Source organism: Triturus cristatus, chromosome 4_2 (genome assembly GCF_964204655.1).
Source record: "Triturus cristatus chromosome 4_2, aTriCri1.1, whole genome shotgun sequence".
Classification (NCBI taxonomy): Eukaryota; Metazoa; Chordata; class Amphibia; order Caudata; family Salamandridae; genus Triturus; species Triturus cristatus.
The window spans coordinates 739,990,425-740,003,362 of NC_140586.1; the positions used below are offsets into that span (position 1 = coordinate 739,990,425).

The 12,938-nt window shown below is 45.9% G+C and overlaps 1 protein-coding gene across 1 annotated transcript in view; it reads right to left on the reverse strand.

Annotated features, from left to right (window-relative positions):
- The window catches only part of RNF11 (ring finger protein 11), a 179,851-nt gene that overhangs the window by 68,524 nt on the left and 98,389 nt on the right, over positions 1–12,938 (reverse strand). The gene's annotated exons all lie outside the window — the stretch shown is intronic.

Below are 12,938 nucleotides of genomic sequence, written 5' to 3' on the forward strand. Positions count from 1 at the left end.
CTATTTGGAGGGAGCAGGGCGGTAGTGGATACTCCGCATGGCAGTGCGGACTAGACTTATATCGGAGCAGGACCAAGACTGATTTGTGTGTGGCTCATCTCTGTCCAGAGTACAAAAACTGTGCAGGGTCCATCCACACACAAAGTGAGCAGCAGTGATGGTGCACCAACAGTCAAACACCTACATGAAGGCCACATCCTGAATGGAATAGAACTGAAAGCTTAGTTTGAAAAAAACCCATTTACCAGCCAAATCTGTAAACCTATCACAGACACACGGGGCACAGCTTCTGCAAATATCAGCCGCAAGGCCTGCGAAGAAGCAAAAAGGGTCGGATTTAGAAAAAGTGGGCACTGAGAACTCCAACACAAGTATTGGCATAGCCAATAGGTCTCGCCTTTGGGACGTTATAAGTGTTTAGACAGATCATATTGCTTTTACAGTGCGGATGGAAAGAGCATTTAGTAATCAGTCACCAAAATAAAACATCCTTTAATGCTTGTGTGCCTTTATTTTGTATAACAGGCACCTTGTTGAATGGTTTTGGAATATTAATATAATCAGTGTAGCTGAAAGATAAAATAGCGGTGGCAGCGTGGGCCCGTTAAGGGTACTAATGTTCCTGCAGATTATTTATTTAATTTAATTTTATTTAATAGTTTTACAAAGCGCGTAGTCACTCAGAGAGCATCCCAGCGCTAAACCTGAATCTCCAAAGGTTTCTGCCGTCTGACGGGATTATATTTGTGGGAAAAGAAGAGTCTTTAGAGTTTTTCTGAACTGGAGGTAGTTCAGTTCTGTCCTAAGTCTCCGTGGTAGGCGGTTCCAGTGTTTGGCCGTGTGGACCGAAAAACGACGGCCACCGGTCCTGGCCTTTTTGACTCTGGGAACCGAGATCAGATTTTCTCCACTAGAACGGAGATCTCTCTCCGCTTTATAGGGAATTAGGAGTTCTTTCAGAAGGGGAGGGCCATTATTGTTGAGGGTTTTATGGGCCAGGCAGAGGGCCTTGAAGACCACCCTTTCTCTGACTGGAAGCCAGTGGAGAGACTTGAGCGCTGGCCTAGCAGAGGATCTTGCCGGTGTGTCCGTAAGTAGGCGGGCGGCGGCGTTTAGGACTTTCTGCAGGGTGTTAAGGGTGGTTTCGGGGGCTCCCAAGTAGATGGCGTTACAGTAGTCCAATCTTGCCAGAATTAGACCCTGGATGAGGAGCCTCTTTGCGGTTTCGGGGAGCAAGGGAAAGATCTTCCTGCAGGCTCTGAGTAGGCCAAAGCATGTCCCTGCCGTCCTTTTTGCCTGAGTTTTAAAGCTCATGTCCTTCTCGATCCATACACCTAGGCTTTTGACCTCGTCCTTGGGTGCGGGAGGATTACCTAGGCAGCTAGGCCAAAGGTGAGGTGGCAGGGAGGGCCCCTTGTGGCCCATCAACAGTATCTCTGTCTTGGACCCGTTCAATTTCAATGACGAAAGATTCATCCATCGGTGAACTTCGGAGAGGCAGCCGTGAAGGTCTGAGGGGGCTTGGTGGGGGTGTGAAAGGGTTACGACCAACTGAGTGTCGTCGGCGTAGTTGATAACTGATACGCCGAATGAACTGACCCTCTTCTCCAGTGGGGCCATGTAAACGTTGAATAACGTAGGGCTCAAAGAAGAGCCCTGCGGTACTCCACATCGGAGGGGGATGAAGGGTGAGTGGCTATCATTTTCCCGTACCTGAAAGGAACGTCCTGATAGAAAGGATTTTATCCACTTCAAAGCCATACCTTTCAGTCCAACTTCTCCCAGTCGGTGGATTAGGGTGGGGTGGTCTACAGTGTCGAAGGCCGCACTGAGGTCCAGGAGGATCACTGCCACTGATCCTCCCGTATCCAGAATGCTTCTGGCCTTCTCCACTGCTGCCAGGAGGGCGATGTCCGTGCCCTGACCTGGGCGAAACCCTGTCTGGGAGGTCCCTAATAGGTTATTGCTCTCTAGGTAGAGTGATAATTGCTTGTTGACCAGCTTCTCCGCGATTTTGCTGTTTCCTGGGAGAAGGGAGATGGGTCTGTAGTTAGAGAGGTCCTGTGAGTCTAGGGAGGGTTTTTTTTAAAAGGCCTTTAACTGCTGCTGCTTTCCAGCTAAGAGGGACTATGCCCTCCTAGAGGGAGGAGTTGATTAGGGCCGTGAGGGGGGGGGGATGATGGTACTTGATATCTTTTTCAGGAAGCGGAGGGGTGCAGGGTCGAGGGGGGAACCACTTTTAATTGAAGCCAAGGTTGTCCCTACCTCTTCCGTTGTTACAGGGCCAAAGACGTCCAGGGAGGGTTGAGGGCTAGCCGATGGCAGGGGGGGATTTAAGATGGTGATAGTAAGATCCTGGTCCGAATGGGCCGGTTCGGGGGAGGGTATAGCAAGCAGAATTTTTTGAATCTTCTCGTCAAAGAAGGTGGCCAAGTTGTTGCATTTGGCTTCAGCTTCTTTGGGGTCGAGAGATTTAAGTGGGGGATCGGGGGCGTGAATGAGTTCTTTAAGAACAGAGTAAGTTTCTTGAGCCGAGTTGGCCGCGTTTCTGATTCTGTTCTCGTAAAAGCAAATTTTTGTGCTACGGAGCTCTTTTTTGTAGGATTTTATAGAGGTACGGAACATTTCTTTTTTTCCTTCTGTTTTTTCCTTCCTCCAAAGGCGTTCATTCTTTTTACAAGCCTTGCGCAGGAGGTTGAGTTCCGGGGTGTACCAGGGTGAGGGATTCACTCTTGATGTGTTTCAGAGAGTAAGTTTTTGGCAGAATGGCGTCGAGCGATTGGGTGATCCAAGTGTTGAATTCTTTGTCCCCTGCTACGGTGTTAAGAGAGGGGTCAGGGACGTTTTCCCTGAGTTTAGCTGCCCAGTTGTCTGGTTCCAGTTTCTGCCATCGCCTGGTGTACGTTCTGATTTTGGGGGGTTGAGGGGGCGGAGTGGTAATATCCCATACGAGGGGGACCAGGAAGTGGTCCGTCCATGGAAGGGGGATATGGTCAAGGGTTTTCAGGTCGGGGATATTGGAAAGGATGGGATCAAGCAGTTGCCCTCTTTCATGAGTGGCCTGAGGATTTTTAAGGTCAAGGCCCATTGAGGCAAAGTCTTGGAGTAGTTCACTGGCCTGTTTGTCAGACGGGTCCAAGAAGTGTACATTAAGATCTCCCAATAGTATGTAATTGGTGGTTGACGTACATTTGATGGAAGTCTGATCCATGATTTTATTAGGAAAGTCTGCTAAGTTGCCAGGCGGGCGGTATACCAGTGTTCCTGACAGTGAAGTAACTGGAGAGATGTGTATCGTATAGTGGCAGCTTTCGTATCCCTTGATGTTACCATCAGATGTTCTGCAGGTGAAGCCGTCCTTAAGGATTATGGCTAGTCCACCTCCCCTGCCCTCAGGTCTATTCAATGAGCACATGAAGTATCCGGGGGGGGAGTGCTAGGACGGTGTCGGGGCCACTGCTCGGAGTGAGCCAGGTTTCCGTAAGAAACAAGATATCTAGGGCGTGGTTTGTGATTAGGAGGTTGACTTCGTGCGAGTGTTTCACGAGCGATCTGCAGTTAAGTAGGCCTAGGAGCAAGCCCTTGGGTGCCGGGGGTTGTTCGGCGGGATAGCAGAGGTTGCAACCGGAGTATTGCATATCACCCTTCAAGATATGCGAACAGGAGGGATGTTTGTTGATTTTTAAGGCTAATAATTCCTCACGGGTGTAAGTCCGGTCTGGAAGGGGCAGAGTGACTGGGCCTAAGGCCGGCTGGGCCCGGACGGGCCAGACGGGCTTGCCTTTGGCGCGCCTTCGGCGCGCTGACGGCGCGCCCGCTGCGCCCGTCCGCTGCGCGTCCGGTGATTGCACATCCTCATAGGTGGGAAAGGGGGCGGGTGGGCGTGGCCTAAGGTAGGCGTGGCCTCGATTCCTCGCCGTCAATGGCGGCAAAAAGTAAGTTTTTGCTTCGTTCGGTGCAGCGAAGGGGTCGCTGTTTAGGCGTTTCTCGAGCCCGCTGCGGAGGTGCCTGAGATTAACAGAGCCAAAACACTTATGTCTCTTGCACCACATATGTAGCGCCTGCAAATGACGCAATGTTTGGAAAGAAAAGTGGTTGTGTCCTCGGCGTCATTAATGCACAAAGATTTGTAAATAGATTTAATTTACAAAACAAAGTAGAAATAAGCCATATAAGGGGAACATCCTAGCTTAAAACCGGTATTTCTTTAAATGTGCTTGTAAATGTATAGGCTCTTTATGTGTACTCTCACAGGTGCATGTCAAAGACTATAAACATTGGAAATCATCATTAAAAGTTTTAAAAGGCTTCATGCTGTTTACAACCCCCATTGTGCTGCCCGTACTTTCGCCTTATTGGGTTGTTGAGTAAATGTACCCTTTACATTGTTTGCACATTTTGGTTTCTTAAAAGATTAAAGCGAACACGAGGGCGCAGTGAATTTATACTGTTTCAACCTCAGCACAAGGTTAGGAAGCAGCTAACAAGCAGAGTGATCCTCAGTAGCTTGATGCGGTCACATTCCGCCTTGTTTCCAGTTCACATTTCAGGAGATTAAGCATCCGTTAGCTGAGGTGCTTTGCACGCATCTAGAAGCATTATTTAGCAGCCGGTGCCAACGAGCACGCACAAAGAGCAAGTGCTAATAAGTAAGTGCCCATGTGCCCACTGGCAGACACCGGCTGAAATGAAGCCCCGAGCAGGGGCCTGCGTTATGCCCCTGGATCGAGCGAGCCCCAAGAGCCTGGACTACTACATACACACAAACACACTCAAAGGAGCTGTACTACAAGAGACGCCTGGTACGCAGCGGCTGATCTGTAGGCCCCCTGTAGAGTGAAATGTGCTAGCTTTCTGAACTGTCCACGTGTGCAGGCCTCCCACGGAAAACTAACAATATTCCTAAAAACAAAACATTTTAATTCTCTGTGTCCTTTAGTTTGTATAGTAGGCACCTTGTTGGATGTTTGGATGGTTTTGGCATATCAATATAATCAGTGTAGCTGAAAAATAATAGAACGGTGGCAGCATTAAGGGTATTAACGTTCCTGCAGATTAACAGAGCCTAAACACTTGCATCTGTTGCACCAATCTAGGGGAGGAGAGTGAGAGGGAGAGAGGGGCAGAGTGAAGGGGCGGGTGAGGAGCCAGTGAAGGGAGATAAATTGCAGCAATAAGAAACAATACACAGACTGTTTACTGTAGAGCTGTCTGTTGGAAGTGTGGGAGGGGTTGTGGGTCTGCCTCCTGTTACAGTGGCGGTACTGGTGTGCTTCCTGTCTGGGCAGCACAGGGGCACAAATGTTGCTGCTGATGATTTAAAAACTAAAATAGTATAATAAAGGGCAATAATGTCAATGCCAAAGTTGGTAGGAATAATAATGATTAATAATAATCTTATACTATCACAGCAGCTTGTGGCGGAGGAGTTTGTCCCTCGGCAGGGGTGGAGAGGATGCGCCTTGTAAGGAAAGCTGCAAGGTCCAGCACCTTGGTGCTTCTGTCAGGGTGCTTTATATTCCATTTTATGGCGGTGGGGTCTGTCCCTCGGCCGGGGTGAAGGGGACACGCCTTGTAAGAAAAGCTGCAAGCTCCAGTGAGTTCACAAATGCTAACATCGGAAACCTGGGCATCTGTGTGTAAAATTTGTTTATTAAACAGAAAACTGACTTGTTGACTATAGCTCTCGCAGGCGAGGAGCGCAAAAAAGGAACACCACAAATGAACAAAGAGCTAAAGTATGACAGTATAGAAGAGTGAATAACAAAAGGAAAAAAACACTGCATGTAGTTTTTTTCCCACACCTACTCTGCTGCTTCGCGTCAAAATGCAACGAATCACCAGGAAACAGAGGAAAATAAACAGTGACATTTTCTCCACACCATGAAGAACTCTAAGGTAGTTTACAGCTATCAGCCAAAGAGCACACCTGACGAATGCCCCCTATCGTTTGTGACGGTTTGCCAGTTCTGCCTTGATAGCCGTCAAGAGTTGCATTCGGTGATGACATCAGTTTATGGCACCAGTGCATTGAAATACCCTACTTATTGTCCCCATGTCATGAACAGACGCACATGCAACACTAGTGACATTGTCCGCCCCATTCTTGCCTGTTCATGACAAATTGGATCTACAGGTCTTGAACAGAACTCCTGTTTTTTTAGTACAGTTGAGTACAAAGCATACCTGGTCTGGTTTCATTCTTTGGTTTGTGTTGATACAAAGTGCCTTTGTGGTTACAGTACTGAAATACTTTAACCCATTGAGGTCTCGTTACAACTTTCAATAGGATGCATCTACAGACAGCTTTAATAGTCGGTCACAAAAGCACTGTAACATATACTTTAAAATACATTTAGTGTCCGCTTTGGCGACAGCATTTTGCTCATAACTGGATGGTTTTCTTGTCTATTTCAATTCTGTCTTTTCTCCCTATTGTTGTGTGCCTGAAACTTCAGGTTTCACCCTGCTTTTTAGGCCGAGCCTACCAGACAGTGCATGCTGTCTAGTTGCTAAAAGACCTAGTATAAGCATACAAAGACCTTCCAGTGGGCTTAAAGCCTGCCCACTGATAACCAATGGTCGGTTTATTGGTCTCTTACTCAATGGTTACCCTGTCCATCTGGTGTTTGTCCCTTCCCTGCAGCCCTTGTGGTTTTTCCACTGGTCACTTTTAGGGAACTACTTTGTTTTGGGTTGAAGCACTCCATCAGAGTGCATGCATTTTCCAGCAGTGTTCTTCATTCCTACCTCCTCACCCGGCTGTGTGCTGCTCTCTGGTCCATGTTCTTTTCTCCCCATGCGCTCTGGGTTCCCGTTTCTCACCAGTGTGCTCCCCTTCTGCTACCTGTTGCTATTGCCCAAGTTCTTATCCCTATTGTAATTCTCTCTCCTTTTTCTATTTCCCCAACATCCTTGTAATCCCTCTCGTGTGCACTTCCCTTCCCCCACCCTCTACCCCAAAAATTTCCTCCCTCCTTTTGCCGTCCATTTTTACTTTATTAGGAAGTTCAGGTAGGATAATGTTGCCAGCCCTTCTGCTTTTTAAATCGGAGTACTTTGTGCTACTTCATTTTGATTTTTTAAATGTATTTACCGATACACAACTCTCCAAGCAGTGGCAAAAATTTATATTATGCAGTGGATAGGCAAGAGACTGGCTTTGGCAATGCTGGTCTTTCCCTTTGAATAATTGGAATGGGATCTAAAAATCACCAGGACTAAAGGAAACCAGGCAATTACTTTTTTAAGCACGCATTATGTCCATTGTTTTTGCTCACGTCCCTTCCAGTACATCTGTAGCATTGAGTTTTGCAGCATGCTCCTGGGTTTTGCTTTCTTTCATAGACTCTTGCACAAAAGTTTCCATTCCCTATGCTATCCAGGCCCTTACTTGCAACCCTGTGGTACTTACATAATGCTCTACTCCTCTGCAAGCGTGAAGCTCTAATCAGAGCCCTGCATTGTTCCATTTACACATTCGGTCTCGTTTTTCTCATATAACCTCTAGAGCGTTCGCTCCATGTGATATTCGTGAACGAATAACTTCTGACATAACATGCTTTTGTGAAGATGGTTTAGTCACCATTTAATTTCTCTAGGTCATCTTGGCAGGTCTACAACACAAACACAACTCCCAAATGAAACGTCTTACTATATTGGTTAATAGAGGTTAAGCATCCTCTTGTGCGTATGCATATCTTGTTGTATGTATGTATGCCTGTATGTAGTATTTGTACAGTGTGAACCCAGCCAATAACTAAGCAGAGTGCAGTACAGGGTCAGAGGAAACCACACAGACACGTGATAGGAGAGGTAGCAGTCTTACTGCCCTGTAATGTAGTGTTCTTTAAAGAGGTGTCTAACTCTTTCTTAAATTGGAGCAAGTATGGGGCAGCCATTATGGGTATGTGGATGCTGTCCAGATCCTGGGTGCATAAATGGAAAAGGCCTGCTGCCTTCTGTTTCACGCTCCTTAGTATGTAGTCCGATGGTGGCCTGGCTGCAGTTGTGCCATGAGCCACCAGAGATGTGAGCTGGTCCACAAGGTAAGTGGGGTGCTGGTCACAATGGCTTTGTAAATGATTCAACTGATTCTGAAGATTAGGGGGACAGAAAGGAGAGCCGACGAAGTGCCATCAGGTTAGGGGTAATGTGATCATATTTCTTCCAACTCAGGATGAGACATTCTGCGGTGTGTAGGATGCCTTTAAAAGGCACCAATGTAGAGTCTAAGAGGCCATGGAGCAGGATGTTCTCCTCATAGGCAAGAGTATGAGGGCTTGAAGAAGAGTTCTTAAGTCACTCTCTTGAAAAAACTGCTTCTCTTTCTTTCGAAGACATAGGTAGAACTAGGTAATTGTTTTTTCGGTCAATTTATTCCTAGAGGGCGAGGCTGGTGTCCAGGGTGAATCCAAAATGAGACTTACCATACAGTGTAAGTTAGGGTTCTCGGCCATCAAGATTTATGTCATCAAGCCAGGTTTGTACTGTTCTTGTTTGTTGTAATAGGCAAATAACCAGAATTCTGTCTTGGTTGGGCTGCGATTCAGATAGGCACCGACAACCTGGTGTGGTTGATCTTCAGGCAGAGTTTGATGGATTGATGTCTGAAGCAGAATAGACTTTCATGTAGAGTTGTGCATCATTGGCAGATTGGTAAATCTTGAGGTTATTTCCATTCAGAACACCAAGCAACTGTACGTAAAGGGTGAACGTGACTGGGGACAGTGTGGGACCCTAGAGGACTCCAAAGGCGATAGGAATCATTTGGGACCTGGAGGCGCCCATATAAACAAACTAGTCCTGGTTGGAAAGGTAAAAGGAGAACCACTGAAGGGCACTTTAGAGGAATTCTATTGTAGACTCCAGGGTGCATATTTGGGTGGGATGGTCAGCTTTCTTGAAGGCAGCTGAGAGGTCCAGCAATATCAGGAAGCGGGGGATCAATATTTGTGGTCAGGAGGACATTGTCTAAAATGAATAAGGTAGCGGTCTCCGTGCTTCAGTTTGAGCTAAAGCCAGACTGGTAGTCATGTAGGAAATAACATTAATGGGTCTTGTGTAGGTTTCTTTAGAAGTGGGAGGATCTGACCTGTCTTGACAGCTTCTGAGAATGTGCTTTAAGTGAGGAAGGCATTGACAATGGAGAGAAGGGGTTAGAGCATCCCCAGTAGGAACTTTGATGGAGAATGAAAGCAAGACCTCTTCATAAGCGGCTTTGAGGGAGTTGAGTAGGTAAGTGAGATTTGCAAGAGATGGGGGCTTCAAAGGATGACCCTTCAGGATTCTACGGAAAGGGGTGGGAGTAAGAGATGAAGCAGGCTTGGTGTAGTTAATGTGTAGTCGAATCTTCTGAATTGACTGAAGAGGTTGATGGCATTGCACTTTTCTGTTGAGTGAGGAACAGGTGGGTCTGGCAGGGTGATGATGCAGTGCTTTTCTTGAAAAGCGTTCTGCTTTAGTAGTGAGTTTGTTGGTGGTGTTGGAATAGTACTCTGCTTTGGCTGATGTGATGAGCTCTCTGCATGTTGTACAGAGGGACTTCAATATCATTAGTTCAGTTTTAGTTCCATTTTCTTCCCTGTGGGCAGGTGGGTTGTTGATCGTCAGCAAGGTCTTTGGCTTGCACGTGTGAGATTTAATTGGGCCATTTCCCCCAAAAAGTGCTGAAGTTATTTAGAAGAGTGTTGGCGTCAGACAGAGAGGTGATAGCGTAATGCTGGCAATCCTCACTCGCACTATCTATAGAGAAGTCTTTGAAAGCTCTGAATGGTTCCTCTTTAGGTTGATCTTGGTTTGTTAGTAGAATGGTGAACAGAGAGATTGGGATGTTGAAGTAGTCAGATCAATGGTCAGTCCAGGGGTATGGTTGGTTTGTATTGGATTGTTGGTGATATTGAGAAAACAAGGTCGTGGGTGTGCTCTTTTTGGGTTTTTTGGTTGTTTGACATGCTAAACATTCTGCACCACATTGAGTGTGTCTATGAGTTTGAGGAGGGGGTCTCGTGTGTTTTTTTGTTTTTGTAGCTAATGTAGTGTATGTAGGAAGTTGAAGTCATCCATGCAGGTGGTGTGACCATGTGGGACAGATGAAGTGGTGAGGAGATCAAAGAATTCATCAATTAAGTTCTGTCTGAGAGGCTTGGAGAGGAGACGGAGGTGATAGCAGAGTTAAAGAGAATAGGGAATGGCATGTCATAGCTCCAATGAGTTGTGTTAGGTGCTTGTCTAGGGTGCAGGACGACAGGGACTTATGGGTGAGAGTGAGGCCTCCTCCATTGTTCTGTGTGTGGTCCACAAAGTCACTTCCAATGGCCACTGTGCGATTGTCTGCGAAACGTGATACTCTACCTCCTACGAATTATCTAATTGCAACCCAATGCTATTGTATGTTGTTGTTGCTAGGTCTTCTTTTGCAAGCAACCATGAGTAAATTTTAAAAGAAATTTAAAAAAAACAAAAACAAAAAAAACACATGCCGACTTGAATAGTTTGAATACCAAAGCAAGATGGTGATCGTTTCAACAACATGACCAGCTACTATCAAAGTAAGGTGATCCCGTTTCAAAGTCGTCGCATTCATAGTTAAAGGATGAGCTGTATAAAGAGTTCCATCTGCAGAGCCTGGACTTTATAGGGCATTCACCAGACATGCAAGAAAACTCCACCTCGGGAAGACCCTACACACTGCGAGCTCATTCTCAAGGGCAGCACGTGCACTATACTGAAAAGGCAACACAGAAACCCTGGGCTGACCTGCTTTACAATGGCAGAACTTTCACCACTTCAGACATTCTACCGAAATGACGACCTTCTCTAACGCTACTCTAAATCTGCACGAAAACCAGGCCTGAGCTCCTTTAAATGAGCTGAAGAAACATCCTACTGCAATAATTATTAGGAAGCCTTAAAAAATGCATTAGATTAAATTTCAGTAAAAAGGTTTAGCTCGCGATTACACTAAATTCAAAATATTAAAATAAAATGAAACCAATAATTATAAGCCAGAAGAGGAACACAGTAAAAAATTTTTTTAAAAAATCCACTCAAAATCGTTGCTGATTTTTTAAAAAAAGTTCACTTTTTTATATTGAACCTTTCCACAACACAAAAGAACAAACATTATGTCGGCTATTCACTAAGCATATTGATTTTTACCCCTTAATCTTGTAGTAATTTTGAGGCATGGCGAAAACTGTGGTAATTTAGAGTGAAGAAGCCACCGGGTCTAGTGGGGCTCTGTCAGCAATTAGTTTACTCAGCTGGAATCAATGAATTACTTGCGCCTCACGTCAGTCTCTAGTCAATTTCCGAATGCTCATCTCAGTTGTCTGGCACCATCGATTACATCATAAACCTGCAATAAATATTGAAAGACCCACTGATTTCAGATAAATGGTCTTCCACGCTCTGCATGCCCCCTAGCCTGGCCAAAAAGTTCAACTTGGCCTCCACCACTTAAGGCAACACCACTGCCTATCCTTTTTAACACAATCAAACAGTGTCCCTCCCTCTGCGGTAATAGGATAGATTCCAACAACAACCTTAGATCCAAGGCAGACATTACTGGCCTTTTCCGTCTCATAGGATCCTTCTCAATAACAAAGAATCATCTTCTTCAACAGGTTTTCTATGTAACCTGAAGGCCGTGCTTCCAGGCTCAATATGCCTGGTGGCACTCGCACTATCAAGTAAGGCACACCTCCCAGGCTCGGCTGGAAATTCAAAATAGTCACACACACTTTCTCTGCAAGGGACGAGGCTCTCGCTCCATCTTCCAGGTCAGTAGCGTCTCCGGCTTCCATGCACATTCTTCTGCAATTGTAGGTCACCGGGTACTAAAATCGTGGCTGGTCGCTCCTTGTGATACTGGCCCTTAGAATCCTTTTTTTTTTTATAACCACATTTTTATTAGTTGAAGAGTTGCATGGTACAAACAAAAGCAACCACCGGCACATCTCCATCAAAAGCAATCATAGAATAAAATACACAGATCTCAGCTTCATCCCAACATCAATAGTGACGATCAGCCAATGGGTACGACTTTCGTTATTGGATCCTCAGAATCTGTACAGTGGTAGGCTACCACCTACTCATAGTTGCTTTCCTTCCTCAGTATATGGTACGTCATTACACCTTCCACCCAACACAGCAGATCATATGCTTTCATCTTGCACCTAGGAAACCTCTTTAATATCTCCCATAAACTGGACTGATCACAGGCATGCATCACCCTACTATCTTTACACTTCCCCCAAACAAATCAAAAATGTCTCAAATGGATCCAAACTACAGCCAAATAATTAATAATTACATCTAGAGATGTCCGCCAGTGCTGACCAACTGCCTAGAATGGACTGGAGTATGTTAAACAGCCATGGAGGAGGTGCAACTATACGTAATAAAAAATCAACAAATCCTGAAATCTGTCTGTGAACGTGAAAGATATTCATCCCTGTCAATCAAAAAGTAAGAATGCAAAGGGAAAAATAAAGACCAAAGTTGGTTTACGTGCTTTCTCCAGCTGGTTTACTACTTACCTGGTGATTGTTGTTTGAGGCCAGGACTACAAGGCCCCTAATCCCACATGCTTTGAAGGGACAGGATCTACAAAAGAGAACCTTGAAACCGCAGCGCGGGATGCACTTTCTCCCACTGGTTTGACGCTTGGCTGGTGACTGTTGTTTGGGGACCAAATCTACAGAACCCACAATCCCTGCCCACTCTGGAGGTGGTTAGAGGAGTTACAAAAGAGGGGCTTGAGCCAGCAACACACATCCAGGAGAAGACCAGTCCAAGAGCAAGCCCATCTGAGTCGGTTTGAGGCTGGGCTGGGCTACCCCTTTTGGCCCTGAAGCGTTAATAACCCTGGCAACTTCATTTTTGCATGGAGGTAGGCTTTTGCAATCTATCCTTGTGGCGTTAGCAAATTAAGG